Source organism: Heterocephalus glaber, unplaced genomic scaffold (genome assembly GCF_053883595.1).
Source record: "Heterocephalus glaber isolate CG9 unplaced genomic scaffold, H.glaber_assembly_v1.0 deba00001730, whole genome shotgun sequence".
Lineage (NCBI taxonomy): Eukaryota > Metazoa > Chordata > Mammalia > Rodentia > Bathyergidae > Heterocephalus > Heterocephalus glaber.
In genome coordinates this window covers 971,194-992,019 of record NW_028258441.1, presented here as the reverse complement: position 1 = coordinate 992,019, position 20,826 = coordinate 971,194, and the positions used below count along the sequence as shown (strand labels likewise).

At 40.2% G+C, this 20,826-nt stretch overlaps 1 long non-coding RNA gene across 2 annotated transcripts in view; it reads left to right on the top strand.

Annotated features, from left to right (window-relative positions):
- LOC106008454 (uncharacterized) overlaps nucleotides 1-20,826 on the top strand; it is an 87,732-nt gene that overhangs the window by 22,554 nt on the left and 44,352 nt on the right. The gene's annotated exons all lie outside the window — the stretch shown is intronic.

Genomic DNA, 20,826 nt, shown 5'->3' with positions numbered 1-20,826 from the left:
GTTAAGAATGAAGGTTATGGAGCCTAATTGCCTAGTTTATATCTTTGTTTTGTCACTTAATAGTTGGATGAGATTAGGCGTGATATTTAACCTCAGTGCCTCTCACCTTCCTTACCTGGAAAATGAAAAAAACAGGACGTTAAGCACAGAGTTACTCAGAATTTAAATGTTAACAAGTGTTGTTAATATTATCACTAATTAAATGATACAGTGACTACCTACAGTGTTCCAGGGACTGAGCTAGACAATAGGGACAGAGAGATGAATGAGTCTCGGTCTCTGCTCTCAGAAAACCCATCAGCTAGTGAGTGAAACAGTATCAGTCTAGCTGAGGAAGGGACCAATTTATAGGAGGGAATCAGGAGGAGGAAAAGCAAGGTGTTAAGGTTTTATGGAGGAAGGAAATCCTGAGTTTTGTATTTAGGGGCTGCCAGTCCTGGGATATTAATACCAAACACATATCAAAATCCCTTTTGTGATTTTTTACAAATGAGTTTTAGAATAGATCTTTTCCATCACATTTCCTTAATAAGACCACTTAACAAAAGGCCCCTTCCTGTATTTTGAAACTTACAGAAGTTGTTCTGGGCAAACTGTGCTGTCAAGCTTTCCCAAGGGCAGCAAACATGGTTTTGAATAGCTTTCCTTGGGCCATGCTACTCTTTCCTTTTGCAGTTAAGTAAGAGGGCTCTCACAGGCAGAAGAGTACACTTTGATGCCTCTGTCCTGCCCACTCCTTCCCTCCCAGTAAATTTTCCAAAAAGGTTGACATTTAGATTCTTCCCATCCTCACCCCAGCAATCAAGCAGGAGGGAAGTAGAGAGTGGCTTATTTTCCAAGAAAAATCTCGGGCCCTTTTCTAGGTCACTCTTATAGGGGCCTTTCAGAGATGGTGGGACTAGAGTTACATTTAAATTATTGAGATTAAGGGCAGGGTGTGGGTAGAAGGAAACCTTTGCTTCTTTGTCTCTTAGAAAACCAATAAAACCATTGAAACTTGCATAGTTCCCCCAAGTAGTTAATGAGAACAATACATTTTAGAGTTCCTGGTGTTCCTCTAGAGCTGATTTTGGCAGATCATAAGCAGCTTATAAAAGGGCTTATTATTTGAATAGAGCTTTGGCTGCCTGACTTTTAAGGTTGATTATTTATTTTGCATGTTGTATAACAGGAGCATTGAGCAATGCTCAGAAGACGCCTTCTGGGTCAGAGATGTGAGAGCTTCTCTGATTGTCTCCTCCCAACATAACTGGACTCCAGCTGCAGAGTAAAGGGCAAGCTTGTATACAGGGCCCAGGCCATGGCCCTGGTAGAACCCCTAGCCACCAGGCAGGCTTCCTCACTGGTTTCTTTAGAGGTTGAAAAGGTTAAAATTTTCATCAAGTCTAACCCAAGAAAAATACTTCTGTGTGTATATAAGTTCTCAAACCTTCCCTGGTAATGCACCCTGCTTTTGAAAGAAATGTTTTTAAAGACATAGTTTAGTCATTTGCAATGAACAGTCATTATGGGGCCCCCATCATCTCAGTAAATAAATGCTCTGATTGTAGGGTTTTCAACTGGTTGTAGTGGAAACCAGGCAAGAGGTCTTTCCTCCTCTCTGCAGAATGTGAAGCCAAAGTTGTCCTCAGCTCTTTCATTTTAGGGTTTAAAGTGCTAATGCCTCCTCTCTTACTCTGAACTTCCTGGCTTCCTGAGAGAGATCTTGAGGCTAACTTTAGACATTTTAGAAAGAGCGAGTGTGCGAAGTTCTGATTCTTCTTACTCTAAACTTTCAAAGTAGGTTGATCCAGGGCCCACAAGAAATTGAGATGGTTTATGTAGAGAGGACTTAGTTGTGTCTCTTTTGTTTGGTTTTTATGGGTCCTGAATTTATGAGGAAGTTGCATATATGCAGGCTATAAAGCCTGCATTTGTGTCAAGTGCTGTCAGTAAAATGGGTGGTAGCCATAGGAGGTGATGGGTGCCTAGGAAGAGTCTTTGTAGGCTAGTCAGTGAATTTTGGATGCTTTGTGATATTTGGAAGATGTATGTCCTTGGGAGAAGTGGCCTTTTACACCTGGACTACTATTTCAGGAAAACCCAGCTAATTTAGCTTATTTGTTCATGTATTTGTAATGTCATTGGGTTTTCTTAGGGCCTGCCTAGGCTCAAGAAGTTGGCTTTATAGGTCCTCTGGGAGCAGCTTAGAGATGCTCCTCTGTCAGAAGTTACAGCAAATTCCCCAAGCTGGGGTCACCCCTGCTTTGTCAGCTCTTGCTTCATTTTCTGAAAGAAGAATGTGGCCTTGTGTTTACTATCATTATTATTATTATTTTGGTACTGGGCTTTGAACCCAAGGCCTTATACATGCTAGGCAAGCATGAGCTCTGTCACTGAGCTACATCATCAGCCTTTTTATCTTTTTCTTCAGTACTAAGGACTAAATTCAGGGTCTTTGCATTGAATTATATTCCCAGCCCTGTTTGAACTTTTTATTTTGAGATTGTTTCTAGATGTTCCCCAAAGCCTCATTTACTCATAGGTGGGACATTTGGGAATGACTGGATCATGGGTGTGTGATCCTGGATTAGTCGCGGATTGGTTAAGCATAGTTCTGAGTGTGGGTGATGGATTTACTGAAGAGGGAAGACCCAACCTGGGTGTGGGTGGCCCCACCTGGATGGAATAAAAAGAGAAGTAAGGCTTGCTGTTTCCTGCCTGCCTTGCCATGGACTGTTTCTCCTCTACCTGACCTTGGGCCATGTGCCCCTTGGCCTTGAAACTATGGACTGAAACCTCTACAAACTGTGAGCTAAAATAAACTTCTCCTCTTTAAGTTATGGGTATTGAGTATTTTGTTCCACCAATGAAAATGTAACTAAGATGTTCACCAAGTCACTAAGTTGTCCAGGCTGGGCTAGGATTTGTGATCCTTCTGCTTCAACCTTAGAGTGCTGGAATTAGCCATGTACACCACCATGCCTGGCTTCCCAGACCTTTTTTAAAAATTGTATTTTATGTATCTTTTTTTTTTTTTTTTTGGTACCAGGGATTGAACTTGGGACCTTGTGCTTGTGAGGCAGGCAGTGGCACCACTGAGCTAAATCCCTGGCCCAAAAATTGTATTTTGAGACAAGCTCTTGCGAAGTTGCAAAGGCTGACCTGGAGCTTGTGATCCTCCTGCCTCAGCCTCCTGAGTAGCTGGGATTACAAGCCTGTGCCACCATACCTGGTTCTCACGTTTATTCTTAATTGTTCTTTCCGGTGTTCCATCATTCAGAACTGTTGAAGGCAGAGAGTTGGGCAAGAAAGGGGGCTAGCAGCATGACCTGCTCTTAGGCAGATATTCAGTAGCACAGCAGTTATACATAGACCAAGTTTCCAGCACCCTCTGTTCTCTGAAATTTGTCTCAAACCTGGAAAGAAACACTCAAAAATTTCCTTCAAACACACAAAAATAGTACTAGGGCTGCAAACTGTTTTAGTGCTTTGCTTATAACATATCTCTAAAGAGTTTTGTGATCTAGGTTCCTGGCTGTACAAGCTAGGAGCAACAGGAAGAGATCACAGCGGGGCATGGAGAGAAGAAATTTAGACAGACTGACTGGGGAAGTATCTCCTGAAGACTTGATATCCTAGAAAGACAAAGAAAAACAAAATAGCATAACATAATGAAGGATGTGATTGTGATTACCTTGAATTAACTAGAAAAACTTTTGAGTGGGTTAAGAAATCTGGGAAGCAAGTAATATCATTATGTACATGTCAGATGTCATCAAAATAGTGTTTAAACATTTTAATACCTGAAGTATGAGTCGTTATCTGTCCAAATGTAAATATTTCTACTCTGCCATAACTCACCTAAACCAGAATTACAAGTATTTACTGTAATGACAATATAATGCTTTTTTATTATAAGGATATGAAGCCTTGGTTTTGTAAGAGTGATTCAGGTATTGTGTAAGAATATGATTTGAATGTGAAATTCATTCATTCCCTGATTTGGTACCCATAGCAGTGCCACATTTCAGACTTCATCAGAGGCTCCTTCACCTGCCCATAGGCCTTTCTTTACATTTCTACTATTGGCCCAGGAGCCGCCTGTGGTCCTCTGTGGAAGCTCGAGCTGTAGAAAAGTATGGCTCAGGTTTGGGGACCCCAAACAGAAAGTGACTTTGATCCTCAGGCAAGTCTTTGCCAGGTTGTCACCTGGGTTCATGTTCATGGTGCTGATGAACTAGCTTAGCCCACTCATCACTACATCTGAGTCAGAAGCCTGGGCAGGGCATAGAGGCTGGTGTTCATGTTCCCCTCTTGCAGCCCATCCTATTCCTGAGCTTTCTGACCGTTTACTGTTACTAGAAGCACTGGGCGCAAGATGATGCTGATCGGGCCCGAGCTTTCTGCTGCCATCACATGCATCTGCAATTACCTCTCTCCTTTTGCTTGCCAATTAATAGTCTGGCCATGGACATCTGCCAGCAAGAAGGTCTGTTTTATTCACTCCTCTCCCTGATCCCCATCCCTGTCCTATGACGTAGAGTATAACTGACTTGGGTTAAAGCAAAGAAGCAAAGAGTTTGCAGAGCCCACAAGGCAGTCAGAAACATGTCTCACTTAGCCATTGTAATTGCAATGCCTTGGCGTGGCCTTTTGCTGCCATTCCCTGTTCTGGCCCTTAACATGCTTCACCAAGGGATGTCTGCTAATTGGAAAATTTACTATATCAGCCTTGTCTGGGGTTGATTCTTACAACTGTAGAACTACTAAACAGGGCAATAAAATGTAGATCACTGGATTGGGAGTCATGAAACCTGGTTTTGGTTCTGAATCAGATGTGGACTGCCATGTGATCATAAACAAAACTTACTCGTCTGCTGAAGGTTGGTAGGGATGATGATTGCATTAGATGATCTCTGAACTCTATGTGCTAAACTTTCCATTCTCTTTCCTGCCCATGCAGACTGAAATGTTTTAGTCCACTTCCTAAAGTGTGTTCTCTTTTCCTCGGTATCCATGTCTCCCTTCACCTGAACCTCTTTTTTGGTCAAGTAGTTCTTCATTTATTTTGTTTGAAAGCTGCCATTCGGAATATGGACAGATTGTAATGATAGAGATACACAGGTTCTAGTTTTTATTTTGGATCTGACATACGGAATTCAAGACTAATAGAGTTACTGTAGTCTTGTTTGGAATTTTAATCATGGAATCACAGGGGGAGCAGCCAAGCTAACCATTCACAATGTGGTGAGATTTGGGATGAGTCATCTTAGCCTCAGTTTACTCTCTTGCCAATGACTTGGGTGGGAACAGAAGAAATAATGCTTTCCCATCACCTCTCATCATTGGCATTATATTGGAAAAAGGGAGAGACTGAAAAGGGTGTGGCAGCAATCTTGGGCAAGGGTACTAGTGGCAGACTATAAATGCCCACTGTTTGGCAGATGAGTCAAGCATTGTGGAACAGGCAGACTGAGGACAGCTTTCTGTGTAGCAGCCTTGCCTGTTCTTGATTTTTGGGCCTACCTCAAGTTGTTTTCTCCAATTGACATGTCCTCTTTCTCCTGTTATTCAAAATCTTTCCCCTCCAGGAAGCTCCATCTCATGTGTTTAGCTCAGCAAACATTTGTGGAGAACTTCACAGTTATCCAGACCTCTGTTAGGGATATAAAGACAAATAAAAGTTTAGTCCCTGTCCTAAGGCTGACTGTACAGTATTTACCTGCTTGGATTACTTTTGATTCACATTATATTCTAGTCTCCTCTTCAGCTAAAAGTAAAGGTCCCTGAGGGCAATGGCTGTGTTTTGGGGGTCCCACAGCCACCTCAAGTTAGGTGATTCATTAGAAGGACTCATAATTCTCAATTGCACATTTTATTCACAGCTAAGTTTTATTAGTGCAAAGAATATGGAGAAAAGGCAGCAGGAAAAATATAGGCATTGGTGAGGCACAGGCTTTTAATTTTTTTCTTATGTAGAACTACACAGGAGCAAATAACATCAGGCTACAGGGACACCTGTGAAATGTCACTGCTTAGGAAAGTCTACCCCAGTTTCACATTCTCTGAGGCTTTTACAGAATGAAACTCAGGACCCCAACATCAAAGCCAAGTACATCATGAATCTTACTATACAATCCTGGGAAGTCCTGACAGACTGGTAAAGCATGCTCCATTGCTCTAAACATACAAAATGACATCAGGACATAAACTGGTGACTTAAAGAACATTCAGAGGGCTATATTTCCAAGGGTAGGCCTAGGAGCCATCATAATTCCAGAAAATCATTCTTTGAAATTATGATTGCCCCTAGACTATGCAAGGACTGATCAACCAGACTTCCTGTGTTAGCAGTTTCTTGAAAACTGTGGTTTATACATTTTACATGTCCCCTCTCAGTGCTTAGCATGGAGAAACATGAGACTCAGCCATTTCTCTGGACTCAAGACTCATTTATTTCTTTATTTACTATGTCCAGTCCCTATGGACGGCAGCATCTCAACATGGCCAAATCTGAACTTGATCTCCCCTTACCTTGCTATTTTATATTTCATTAACTGTCAGCACCATTCACTCTGTTGTATAAGCCCACATCTGGATGTTATCTTTTTTTTTGGTATCGGAGATCGAATTCGGGACCTTGCTCTTGTGAGGCAGGCAGCTGAACCACTGAGCTAAATCCCTGGCCCTGGATGTTATCTTTGATTCTACTCTTCTCGCTCACCTGCCACTACCAAAAGAAATTTCTATTATTTTGACCCAGAAGCATATACTACTGTGATCCTCTCACATTCCCTCAACCACCATACTCTGAACCACCATCATCTTTCTTCTAGACTGCTTGTGTTTGTCTCTCCTACAGCCTGTTCTCCACTCACCACCCAGAGTGGTCTTTCAAAGTGTGTATCAGATTATGTCACTCTCAGCTATTCACAACCTCTAATGGCCTCTTGACACTTTTGAAATAAAATTGAAGAATGTCATTCTGCTTATTCATCATGCTTTAGCCTCAGACTTCGTGATTGGATGTTTTTCCTCTTCACATGATATTCTTTCTTCCAGGTCTGTTCTTCCTCTAACTCTGCAAAAGCTTTGGTCTTTCTCCTTCTTTAAATTTCACTGCCACTTCAGCTCCTCATGGAGACTTTCTGTGATCACCCTTTTAAGGTAGCCTTGCCCTTCTCATCTGACATCATGATTATTCATTTATATATTTGTTGTCACTGTACACTGTCTAGAATATAAACTCATCAAAAAGACCTTTGTCTGTCTTGTTCACAATGATATCCACAGCATCTAACACTAAGCCAGATTCAGAATAGGCATGCTAGTACTTGCTGATTAATGTAGTAGGTAATTAATTACGTTTGATTGCTTAAACGTGATGAACTAGTCTTTGCCTTAAAAGGTTTATATTCTACTGAAGAGCTGAGTAGGAAAAAAAAAACCCAAAATACACACACAAAATATTTTTTTATTATATTGGTACATTTAAGGTATACAATATAATGACATTCCTCATTGGAAATTTGTACCTTTACATAATCCGTCTTGGTTCTTATTTTTTCCCCATTTCCCTGCCGTCTTTTCAACCCTTCCACACCTCGTTATCTACAAAGACTTTGTTTCCATTTTTTCATTTTCTCATATTAATTCCATTCCCTTCTTTCTTTTCCCCTCCAATTTCCCTTTCCCCTTTGCCCATTTTCTTCCCATTTCACATTATCTATTACACCTTTTAGTCCTTATTTACACTTTCAGTTTCTCACACCAGAGAAACTATTCAGTATTTATACATGTATGTCCTGTTTATTTCACTTGAGAGTGTGGACTCAATGTGCATCCATTTAGCTATAAATGTCTCTAGTTTCTCATTCTTTATGGCTGAGTAATACTCCATTTTATTAAAAAACCCCACATTTTCTTTATCCAACCTCCAGTTGATGGGCAGTTGGGTTCTTTCCAAGATTTAGCTATCATAAATTGTGCTGCTATGAACATGGGGGCACATATATCACTGTGGTATGATCCTTTTAATTCTTTATGGAAGATACCCAGCAAGGGAGTAGCTGGGTCAGATGGGACCTCTAGCCCTAGTTCTTTGAGGTATCTCCATACTGATTTCCACAGTGCTTGCACCAGGCTACACTCCCACCAGCAGTGGAGGAGGGTTCCTCTTTCCCCACAGCCCCGCCAGAATTTGTTATTGGTTGATTTCTTGATAGCAGCCATTCTTTCTGGGGTGAGGTGGAATTTCAGTGTTGTTTTCATTTGCATCTCTGGAATGACCAGTGATGTTGAACATTTTTTCATGTGTTTATTTGCTATTTCTAATTCATTGCCTAAGAAATATCTGTTCATATCAGATGCCCATTTTTGGATTGGGTCTTTAAATTTGGAAGGTCTGATCTTTTTAAGTTCTTTATAGATTCAAGATAGTAGACCTTTGTCTGAGGGACAGCTGGTAAAAATTTTTTCCCACATTTTGGTTGTCTCTTCACGCTGTTGGTGGTTTCTCTTGCTGTGCAGAAGCTTTTTAGTAAAAAGAGATCCCACTTGTTAATTCTTTGTGCTAGTTCATGGGCAGTTGAGGTTTTGTTCATAAAATCTTTTCCTACACCACTGTCTTCAAGAGTTCTTCTTTTTTTTTTTTGGTACCGGGGATCAAACTCGGGTCCTTCTGCTTGCAGGGCAGGCGGCGAAACCACTGAAACCCCGGCCCTTCAAGAGTTCTTCTTAACCTCTCTTCCAGCCAGGTTAGTGTTTCTGTTTTAATATTTAGAATTTTAATCTATTTCAATTTCAGTTTAGTGCATGGTGAGAGATATAGGTCTAGTTTTAATCTTTGGCAAGTTGAAGCCCAATTTTTCCAGCAGCATTTATTAAAGAGGCTATCTTTCCTCCAATGAGGGTGTTTGGCTCCTTTGTCAAAGATGAGGTGGCTGAGTGTGTCTGGAGCTGTTTCTGCATCTTCTAATCTGTTTCATTGGTCCTCAGGTCTGTTTCTTTGCCAGTACCATGCTGTTTTTATCACAGTAGCTTTGTAGTGTAGTTTCAAGTTGGGGTTTGTGATACCCCCTACCTTGTCTTTATTGCCTAGTATTGCTAGTATTGTTCCAAATGAATTTTTGGATTGTTTTCTCCAGGTCTGTGAAGTATGCTGCTGGGATTTCAATTGGCATTCCATTGAATCTATATAGCAGTTTTGGAAGTATGGCCATTTTCACTATGTTGATGCTTCCCACCCAGGAACAAGGGATGTCTTTCCATTTTCAGATATCCTCTTCAATCCCTTTTTTCAGAGTGCTATAGTTATCAGAGTAGAGGTCTTTGATTTCTTTTATTAGGTTGATTCCTAGGTATTTCAATGTTTTGGATGCTATTGTGAAAGGAATTGATTGCCCCACTTCTCTCAGTGAGTCTGTTTTTTGTGTACAGAAAAGCTATTGATTTTTGTGTGTTGTCCTTATATCCAGGTACTTTACTGAATTTGGTTATTAAGTCTAGAAGATTTTGGTGGGGTTCTTGGAGTCTTCTATATAGAGTATCATGTCATCTGCAAATAATGACAATTTGACTTCTTCATTTCCTATCTTTATTCCTTTTATTTCTTTCTCTCGTCTAATTACTGTGGCTAATGTTTCCAAAACTACATTGAACAGGAGTGGTGATAGTGGACATCCTTGTCTTGTTCCTGATTTGAGTGTGAAGGATTTCCATTTTTGATCATTTAGCATGATATTGGCTGTTGGTTTTTCATAGATGGCTTTTATCAGATTGAGGTAGAGACAGTCTATTCCAATTTTTTGTAGGGGTTTATCACGGATGCTTATTGGATTTTGTCAAATGCTTTTTCTGCATCTATTGAGATGATAATGTGGTTTTTGTCCTTGACTTTATTGATATAGTGTATTACATTTATTGATTTTCTTATGTTGAACCATCCCTGCATCCCAGGATGAATCCCACTTGGTCAGGGTGTATGATCTTCTTGATTCTATTCTATATGATATTCTATTCTATATCATATTCTATATGATGATCTTCTGCATTCTATTTGCCAGTATCTTATTAAGGATTTTTGCATCTATGTTCATTAGTGAGATTGGCCTGTAGTTCTCTTTTTCCATTGGGTCTTTCCCTGCTTTGGGGATCAAGGTGATGCTTGCTTCCAGGAATGAATTCGGGAGTATTGCTTCCCTTTCAATTTCATTGAAGAGTTTAAACAGCAGTGGCAGTAGTTCCTCTCTAAATGTCCTGTAGAATTCAGCAGTGAAGCCATCAGAACTGGGCTTTGCTTAGTTGGTAAGTTTTTAATTACATTTTCAATTTCATTGATTGATTATTGGGTTGTTTAGAATTTTTAGGTCATCTTCGTTCAACTTTGGTAATTCACACATATATAGGAATCTGTCCATTTCTTCTGTGTTGTCCATCTTATTGGCGTATAGGTTCTGGAAGTAGGTATTGATGATCATCTGGATTTCTGCTGGGTCTGTTGTCACTTCACCCTTTCCATTCCTAATTGCATGGATTTGGGCCTTTTCTTTCCTTTTTCTGATAAGGTTGGCTGAGGGTTTGTCAATTTTGTTTATCCTATCAAAGAAACAGCTCTTGGCTTCATTGATTTTTTGTATTGTTCTCTTAGTCTCCATTGCATTGATTTCTGCTCTGATCTCTTTATAATTTCCTGCCTTCTATGGGCTTTGGGTTTGTCCTGCTTTTCTTTTTCTAGACGCTTGAGGTTCAGCATCAGGTTGTGTAATTGAGCTCGCTCTGTTTTCCTATTGTGAGTATTCACTGCTATGAATTTCCCTCATAAGACTGCTTTCATTGAGTCCCATAGATTCTGATATGTTGTATTGGCCTTGTCATTTAGTTGTAGGAACTGTCTGATTTCCTCTTTAATTTCCTCTATGACCCATTGCTTAATCAGAAGTGTGTTGTGCAGTTTCCATGTGTTTATGACATTCTTGCAGTTTCTTTTGCCATTGAGCTCCAATTTCATTGCACTATGGTCTGACAATATACAGGGGAAAACTTCAGTTCCTTTGCACTTACTTAAACATGCTCTGTGAGCAAGTATGTGGTCTATATTAGAGAATGACCCATGTGTAGCTGAAAAGAATGTGCATTCTGATTTTGTGGGGTGGAACACTCTGTAAACATCTAAGTTCATTTGTTCAAGAGTTTGATTGAGTTCTAGTATTTTTTTTTTGTTTATTTTTTGTCTAGTTGATCTACCTATTTGTGAGAGTAGGGTATTAAGGTGTCCCACTACTATTGTATTAGTGCTTATACGATTTTTCATGTCTGTTAGTATTTGTTTTATGTAGTTGGGCGCACTTGTGTTTGGTGTATATATGTTAATGATCGTCATCTCTTCCTCTTGGATTGTTCCCTTTACAAGGATGTAGTGTCCTTCTTTGTCTCTCTTAATCAGTGTTGGTTTGAAATCCACTTGGTCTGCAAAGAGGATAGCTACTCCTGCTTTTTTTCGGGTTCCTGTCACCTGGAGTATTGTTTTCCACCCTTTAACTTTCAGTCTTTGATTTTCTTTTTGAATTAAGTGTGTTTCTTGTATGCAGCCTATTGTTAGATTTTGCTTCTTGACCCATTCTGCCGGTCTGTTTCTTTTGATTAGTGAATTGAGACCATTAACATTGATGGTTCTAACTGATACATATTGACTTATCATTGTCATGGCTTTTTGTTTTTGTTGGATTCTCCCCTTTTGTGTTTAATTTATTGTCATGCCTGATGGTTTCATTCTGCTGGACTTCCTGGGGTTGTGATCCTCATTGTGTTTTCCTAGGATGTTGTTTAAAATTCTTTGGAGTGCTGGTTTGTTATTCGTGAATTTCCTAAGGTGCTCTTTGTCATGCAAGTATCTTATTTCTCCATCAATTTTGAAAGATAGTTTTGCAGGGTACATCAATTTGGGTTGGAGGTTATTTCCTTTTAGGGCTTGAAATACGTTGCTCCATGCTCTACTTGCATTGTGGGTTTGTGTTGAGAAGTCTGCTGTGATTCTGATGGGCTTTCCATTTTATGTGATTTGTTTCTTTTCTCTAACTGCTTGTAGAATTTTTTTCTTCTGTTGGGTTTGTGGAATCTTAAGTATTATATTCCTATGTATAGATTTTTTTTTGATCAAGGCTATTTGGAGTCCTATATGCCTCACTTATCTCTATGTCAAATTCTTTTCCCCTAGTTGGGAAGTTTTCTGCCATTACTTCTGCGAACAGTTTTTTTATGTCATCTGCATTTTTCTCCTGCTTCTTCCTTGACTCCAATCACTCTGATGTTACTCTTCGTTGCATCGTCTAGCAGGTGCTGGATTGATTTCTGGTGGTCCCTTACAATTTTAAAGAAATTTTTCTTTTCCTGGTCACTAATTGCAATCCTATCTTCTATATCTGTAGTTCTAACTTTGCATTGGCTTATTCTGCTGTGTAAACGTTCAGTGGAGTTTTTAATCTCCTAGAAATCTGTTTGCATCTGTTTTATGGATTCCATTTGTTTTCTATGTTGGGATTCCTTCATATTCCTCAGCTCCTCTATTTTTTTTATCTGTGTCCACTCTAGATTTATTAATCATATCTTGTACTATGGGTAGAATCTTTGCCGCTTTCTGAGAAATTATTTCTGATTTCATTTTTTCCAGGTCTCCTTTCATTGCCAGTTCAGGGAGTCTAGGTTGTTGAGTATCAGATTGTTCCATCTCGTTGTCCTTTGGGGTTCTCTTAGGAGATCTAGAAATCTGGTTTTTGGACTTACTTACATGTCTTCTCATTTCAACAGATGCAGCCTGCTGTGTCTTTGTTGAGGTGACTTTTTGCTTACCTGGTGGTCTTGAGTTCTCAGCAAGCCACCGAGCAGCCTTTATGCTGCTGCTCACTGGTACACCAATTCCTGGTTTCAGAGTGGTGGCCTTCTAGATCCCTGAGATGACCTGTTGTCTGGGCAGGGTTCTGGCTGGGACTTGAGCACACGTGGGATATTATCTAGGCATGCCTCTCGCTGGGGCCCCTATATAGCTATTGTCTGGGAGGGCCTTTGGTTGGGGGTTGTGCATCCCAGTTTCTGTTGTCTGTATAGGCTTTGGCTAGGGTCTCCTTGCACTTATCAGTGGTATTGAGGTGAGCCTCTGGGTATTGCTTGTGTGCCTGTACAGCTCTTCTCAGGTGGGTCCCTGGCTGTGGTTGATGGTATGGCAAGCCTCTGAAGCCTGTGTGCCCGTGCAGCCCCTTTCTGGGCAGGCCTTTGGCTTGGGCGCGTGTGCCTGAGCTTCTGTGGTCGGGGCGGAGCCCTGGCTCGTCTCTGCCCATAGTCACACTGGTCTGAGCCGCAGGGCTGCTCCGGGCCACACAGCTGCTCCCCAGGATCTGCACGTATTTAGGCATGGAATGGTGGGCCTCAGTGCAGGAGCTCTTGTGCCTCTGCAGCTCCTCTCTGGGCAGGCTCCTGGCCTGGGGGTGTGTGTTCAAAAAAGTGTTTCTATGCTTCCTGCTTTCCAACAGAGGACATGTCCACACTCTTGAGAGCAGAAACCAGCAAGCAACAGAAGGGCTACATGGAGCTAATAGAAACTATCCAAATCAGTATTCACTGTGGCGAGGTCTCCGGAAGGGGAGTGCTGTTTAAGAAAGACATAGCAGCTTGGAAATTCCTAGTGGAAGACAAGGATCATGGGGTGTTGTTGTCTTTTCCAGAGTAACAGCAGTGGTATTTTTTCTAGAGCAGCCCACACACTATGTTTGTGCCTTGCTTCTGGCATCTTTAGGACTTGGCCTGTAGGTCTCTAGAGGGCTGTGAACTGTCTAGTATTGTTTAGTAACTTTCACTTTTGCTTAAACTAGTCAGAGTAGATTCTGTAGTTTTCAACAAAGAATTCTGACCTATCTAATAGCATAAAAATAAAAAAAGGTTGAAATTCTAAATTCTGACTTGAAACTGACATTTAACTGTCAGTGGCATGTTAAAATTATACTGACATTGGATGGATGACTTTAAAACTGAACCGACATGTAACTATATGAAAATGACATTCTAAGTTTTAGGCAGAGTAATTTATTTACTCAAATGTATGGGCAATTATGTAAGTATATATTTTCGTGTATCCATAAAGCATTATTTTAAAAAATTAGTTTTCTGAGCATATTCTGCTTTAAGTAGCCCAGTAAAATTTTTTACAAGTATAATAGTCATTAAGTGAAAGAAATATTTTTCAAAAGCAGAACCAAACTACAGTGTTTCAGGTTATAACTGGGGTAATAAAACTATAAAGGAAACCAAGGAAGAGAATACCAGTAAAGCAAGCATAGTGGTTAATTTTAGGATTGACCTGGGATGTGTGCCAGACTTCTGAGGTAACTGGCAAAATTCTATTTTTTAATTAGTATATGTTTGCAATACATAATGATTACATTCATCTTGGGGAGTTGGTATACATATATACATATCCTTCTTAATCATTACATATACATATTGCTTCTTAGTCATTTTTACTTCTCCGTCCTCTCCCTGCCCTCCTGTCTCTCCTATCCCCAGAACCCCTTCCCATCTCCACAGTGTACCTCCCTGTTTTCTGCCATCTTTTATAGTATTTTGCTATTTGAATTATTTATATTTTGGGTTTCTCAATATTATATATCTCTTGTTTATATCTATATGTTCTCTAAAGCCTCAAGTGCTCATAGGTGGGGCTTTGGGGAGGTAATTGCAGGTCTGATACTAGCTAAAAATAAGTCTATCAACTACTGAAATGTAAATTATTTGTATAGAAATATCCCTGTCTGTTTTCATTTCAAACTCCTTGAGAATTTCATTATGGTTTTAGTCTGTGGAAACATGTGAGTTCTTATAAGCTTAACAAAGAGTCGGTTTAACATTTTTATCATCCTTTATAATCAGAGGCCTACAAAACAGGACACTGTTTTTCCCCACAAGCAAAAACATTTTAAAAAGCATTATTGTTCAATTTTAATGAAAGTATGGAAGGATCAGTTCTTAATGCCCTGTGAATTTCTGCTTTTTAGAAAGCCATTTTGCAATCTATAACAGGAGCCTAAAAATGTTCATACTCTTTTACCTAGTAAACTCAATTCTGGGAAATTAATGTTAAAGAAATAATCAGATGGATATAAGAAGATACATGCAGCATTTTAATAATAGTGAAATTATGGAAATAATGCAAATGCTTTACCATTAGGGAAATAGTACAGTCACATGATTATAATGTGGCCATCAATATATATAATTTTGAATTTATGGGTATAGAACAATGATAATGATGTTGAGGGCTAACATTTGTTAATCACTTATGAGACCTCTTTACATGAATTCTCTCATCCTTGAATAATATTTTGAACGAAAGACTCTGATATTTTCATTTTGCAGATAAGAACACTGAGGTTGTTGGGAGGTTCAATAACTTGCCTAAGGTTACACTGTAAGTAAGCAGTAGAGCCAGGGCTGAATACTCTGAATTTACATAAAGCCTATCGACCACAATAATGTTTAAGTGATAAGATTATAGTGATTTTTACTTGTCACTCTATATTTTTCTTTATGCTCTTAATTTTATACAGTAGTCACTTGGTAGTTTTATAATAAAAAATTGCAGCTCCTGCCATATGTTCCTGCCACACAGAGATGCAGTGACTTCTAGAGAAAGTGTCCAGGGATGAGAGGAAGGCCAAGGGTCTTGATACAGGAAATACGAAATAGTTTCCTTGGGCTTGGGTTCCCCTGCATAGTGCATAATTCCTTTTTTCCCTAAGAATCTGCCTCCTAACTATAGACTGGAAAAGTGGCTGCCTTGCTTCTAAGCAAGTAGAATCTTGCTGGTGAAGGGAATGGCACATAAGGTGGTGGCAAAGGACAGGAACTGTTTTCTGAATTTTCTGCTTAAATTTCCCACTTTAATTCTTGTGTTTCACCTATCTGCCTCAGCCATGTGTTAGGCAGCAGTTCTGACTTGGTGTCCTCCACCACCTCTGCTGCCAGGCCAAGAGTGAGGTAGCCCCCTTTTGTTTTTGGCTGGGCAGCCACCAGGGTTAGTCTAGGAGGACTCATGGTTCCCAGTGGGCGCTCATGGCTTTGTACTATTCCAAAAGTATATCAGCTACTCCACTTCCCATCTGATCATAACCAGTCTTCTCTTCAACTTGGATCTTTTGAGGAAAGATGAGACAAGGAAATGCAGTACCCTCCCTATCTTACTAAGAGTAAATCTGTATATGATAGAAAGACACACACAGAGTTTGGCTGAAGGTGAACTCAGACCTGGGAATAAAACCTAGCTATCCTGCTTCCTAGCCAAACCACCGCCCCTACCCAGACTGTCTATATTTAGCCAAGCTGCATGAGCCTTGCCCACTTTGTTTAAAAGCCAAAGTAGGCAGTTTGCTCATAAACATTCCTGTGTTTGTCAGCTCATGCCAACCAACCAGTCAGATGTTCATTTTAAAATCTTGGATCCCTCTTGTACCCAGCTCCTGGGGCCTACAGGGAATACACACCAGAGGATCAGCAGCCTGAGTTTTCCCCAAAGCCAAGTGACCTCAAACAAATGCCCTAAAATGAAAGGTGTCTCTAACTGCTTCATCTTGGCAGGGCTCAGCAAGCGACTCCCTCTCAAACCCACTGTTCCTGGTCACAGTTCTTTGAGTGTGTTGACCTACTTTCTCCCCTTTAGAGGAAAAACAGAAACCGACAAATATCTCCAGCAAGGACTCTTATTTTCAGGAGCTTTGACTCTGTCTTCTGACCCTTTGCCCTTTCCTTTCTCTATTGTCATTCTACTATTACCACTTCAAGCATGACTGAACCAGAACTGCCTGTTGCTTGCTGTCCCCTTTCTGTAACTGTGTTTTCAGAATTGGTATGGTCCCTACATCACAGGGATGGGGCAGAGCTATCCCCAGCTTTCCTTTCCCTACTATACCTCATTGCTCAGTGGCCCAAGGTGGACTGAAGTTGCTTCTCCATGAGAATCTTTTGGGAATCAACAGTATGTGTCTGATTTGGGCCACAGTATACCATGTGACTGGCAGCATTGTGGGCTCAGAAACATTCAGCTTGAGACACCTGACTTAATACACACTTTTGATGTGGACTTCTAAGAAGAGTTTTAGGTGGTTCAAATCTTAGTTGTTGTGACAGACAGAATCCCTCTTTGAAAATGTGTCCAGGAGACTCAGATACCTTCATTGAGAATCCCTATGGCAAATTGATTATTTTAGTCTGTCGCCCAGTCAATATACTGTAGCCTACTTCCTCTAGCCATCAGCTGGAAACAGTTTGGAAAGTATAATGTCAGTCTAAGAAAAGTTCATTAGAAGGAAAAACCTTTTGAAGTTCAGAGGTCAGGTGTGGATATTACAAAGTGCCTTTTGGATTATCCACTGGTTTTCATAACTTGCTGTGTCAGATCTCTATACCTGTGGATAAGTGACTGTCTATCTTTTGTAGATCTCTTGGGATTGAGAGCTTTGTGTCTTTTTGCCCTATTCATCCCTGTGTGTAGAGCAAATTATAACCAGCCTGCCTTCTAGCATCCTATCAAATTTCACTTACATTGGAAATGCTAGCATGGACTCTTAAAAGGTTACAGGTCCTTTTCACCAGATCCAAAATCCTGTTGGAGTTGTAGTGGCCACAAAAAGCTGTACCTCAGCTTTCACCTGCTCTCAGGCATGTGGGTCAGGATCAGGGTGAACTCAGCCTCTGGAGAGTTAAACAAGCACAGGTTGTGAGACAGGGTATGACTGCACTCAACAGCCAGGGATCTCTACTTTTGGGGGACCTTTTGTGCCTGTGGTTGTAAAAGTATTTGTCCATCCAGTCATCTGGCTCCAAGGCCGATTAAGAATGAATGACAGTAGGACCTTTGCATTCACAGAACTGGTGCGGGGGGCACTGGGATGAATTCTAAGCAGTAACAAAATTGAGGGGAACAGTAGAAGAATAGAAAGGGTGATATTGTTGAGAAGGTGAGCGCTAGAGGCAACAAGGATGAAAGTTACCTTGTGTATGCCTCAAAGTTTTCTTGGGCCTCTGAAGTGAAAAGAGACAGACTGGCAGAGTAGAGATGAAGGTACAGTACCTGGAGGAAGCTAATAGAGCCTACCCTGTCTTAAGGTGTGTGCTCTCATGTAGCACAGTTCTGTAAAACTTTCCATGATGGTGGAAATATTCTCTGTGCTCTCTGCTATAATAGCCACAAAGCCACCTGTGGCTCTTGAGCTCTTAAAATGCATTTAAATTTGCTTACTCACACATAGCTATTGTAGGTTGGGGATGGTATAGCTTTAGAGTCACAGTTGACACTGGTAAGTGGAAGTAGTCTAAAGTAGTTTAAAGCACAGATTCAAGGCAGCCCTTGCATAAATCCTGCTTTGCCACTTACTATGTGATCTAGGACAAGGTACCTAACCTCTATGAGACAATTTTTTCTTTCCAAGAAATAGAGATCAAAACAGTACCTATATCAAAGAAGATTATTGGACGGATTCAATTAAATGATCATGTAAAACTCTTTAACAAAGTGCTTGATTTCAATAAGCTTATAGACTAGTAGTGGGAGAAAGATGCATGAACATTTAAATACAAAAAGTGTTACAGACAATAAAGATGGAAGTATGCACAAGGTGTTGAGGAGACATCAAGAAATAAGAGGCCAACTTGGCTTGGTTGAAGGGCAGTTTGGAATTTTTTCATAGAGCAGGAGAAGAACAGGTGGTATGGTGGGGGAAGGGTATGTTGCAGGTGACTATTTGCAGACATAAGCAAGAATGATGAGTCCAGGGAGCTAATGGCAATGATGAGTTGGTTTGTCTACAAGAAAAAGAGGGGTAGGTTGGGGATGAGATTGGAGAGGGCAACAGGAAACATATCTTGGAACATTAGATTTAAAAATTGTATGTTACCTTGAATAATAGGAAATCAATGAAGGATTTTAATGTGGAAATAAAGTGATCGAGGCATTTTAGAAGGACCCCACTGGGGCCAGTAAAAGGCTAAACTGGAGGTAGGGACACCAGCTAGAAGGTTTTTGTAGTGATCCAGGAACAAAATAATGATAGTCATAAACTAAATGATGATGAGGTGATGATATCATAAACTAAAGTAACTCTCAAGGACATTTGAACAGTGCAAAATGTTCCCAATGATTTGATGTTATTCAGTTGACTGACAAATAGGTGATAGAGAATACAGGAGGACCAGATTTGGAGAAGAAGTTCATAGCATCATTTTGAAACATGTTGGACTTAAGTACAGTAGGGTAAGAGGTTAGGACTCTGTGTTAGGTCCCCTTTTCTTTTTATTCTCCACTTTCGCCGTAATTCATCTATTCCTAGAGCTTCACATACCTTTAATTTCTAAACTTCTATCTCTGGCCCTGATCACCTCACTGAGGACCTAATAAGACACCTTGCTGAAATCCCTGAACTTATACTCCAGTCTTTCACCATGCTCCAAGCTATAATTTGTTCTCTTCAGGATCTTTGTACTCTGCCTACAGTGTTCTTTTCTCACCTTCTTTCTTATCATCCAGGTCTCAGTTCCAGGGTCAGCCTCTCAGAAAGGCTCTCATTGGTCATCCTAACAAAGAGGCCCCTACCCTGATCAGTGTCGCATCATGTCACCCTGTTTTGTTTTCTCCCCACCACTTTATATTATCTGAAATGATCAGTTTAATTCGTCAGATTGCTTGTTTATTATATATCTTCCCTCATCACCCCAATCTAGGCTCCATGGGCGTGGTAACCTCATTTGCCTTGTTCCTGCTGAGTGTCTAGCATCTAGCATAGTACCTAGTAGGTGCTCCATGGATATGTGTTGAATGAGTGAGTTAGGATGTGAATGCGGGTTGTTGAAGCCATGGGAAATGTATGATGGTATGATCACTTCAGGGAAAGCTTGAAGAGTGAGTTGTGGATACTAAAGGAATGAGCAGAGGAAGGAAGGCCAACAAACTGACTTGGAGGAACAACCAGAGTGGTAGGAGGAGAAACAGGAAAGTGTGATGCTACAGAAGGCAATCCCACTTCCCTCTCAAGAAGTAACCAGTGCTAACAGATGGGTGGCTTTCCTTCCAAATCATGCTCTGTATATTTACATACATTCACAAGTGTTTATATTACATGCATATGTAGTTTTGGTTTTTATATAAATGAGCTCATAGCACATGCATTATTTTACCACTTGCTTTCAAAAGTAACTATTGAGCTATAATTCACATACCATAAATTTTCACATTAAAGTGTACAGTTCAATAGTTTTAGCATATTTGTGGATATATGCAAATATCACCATAGTCAAGTTTTAAAACATTTTTATCACCTCAAAAAAAACTCTGTTTTTTTTTTAGCTGTCACCTCCATGCTCCCACCCTACCCTCAACCCTATGAAACTACTAATCTACTGTCTGTCTCTATAGATATCCCTATTCTGGACTTTCATACAAGTGGAAGCATATACTATGTGATCTTTTGTGACTGGCTTATTTCATGTAATACAATGCTTTCAAGATTCATCTATATTGTAGCATGAATCATGAGTTTGTTTCTTACTGCTGAATAATACTCTGTTGTATTTATATGCCACATTTTGTTTATCCATTCATCAGTTAGTGGGCATTTGGATTGTTTCCACTTTGGGATGATTATGAATAATGTTACTATGAGCATTCATGTTCAGGCTTCTATATGGATATATATTTTTATGTTTCTTGGGTGTATACCTAGGAGTGGGATTACTAGGTCATGTGATATATCATTCTATATTTAACATTTTGAGAAGATTCTAGGATTACAGGCATGTGTCCCTACACTT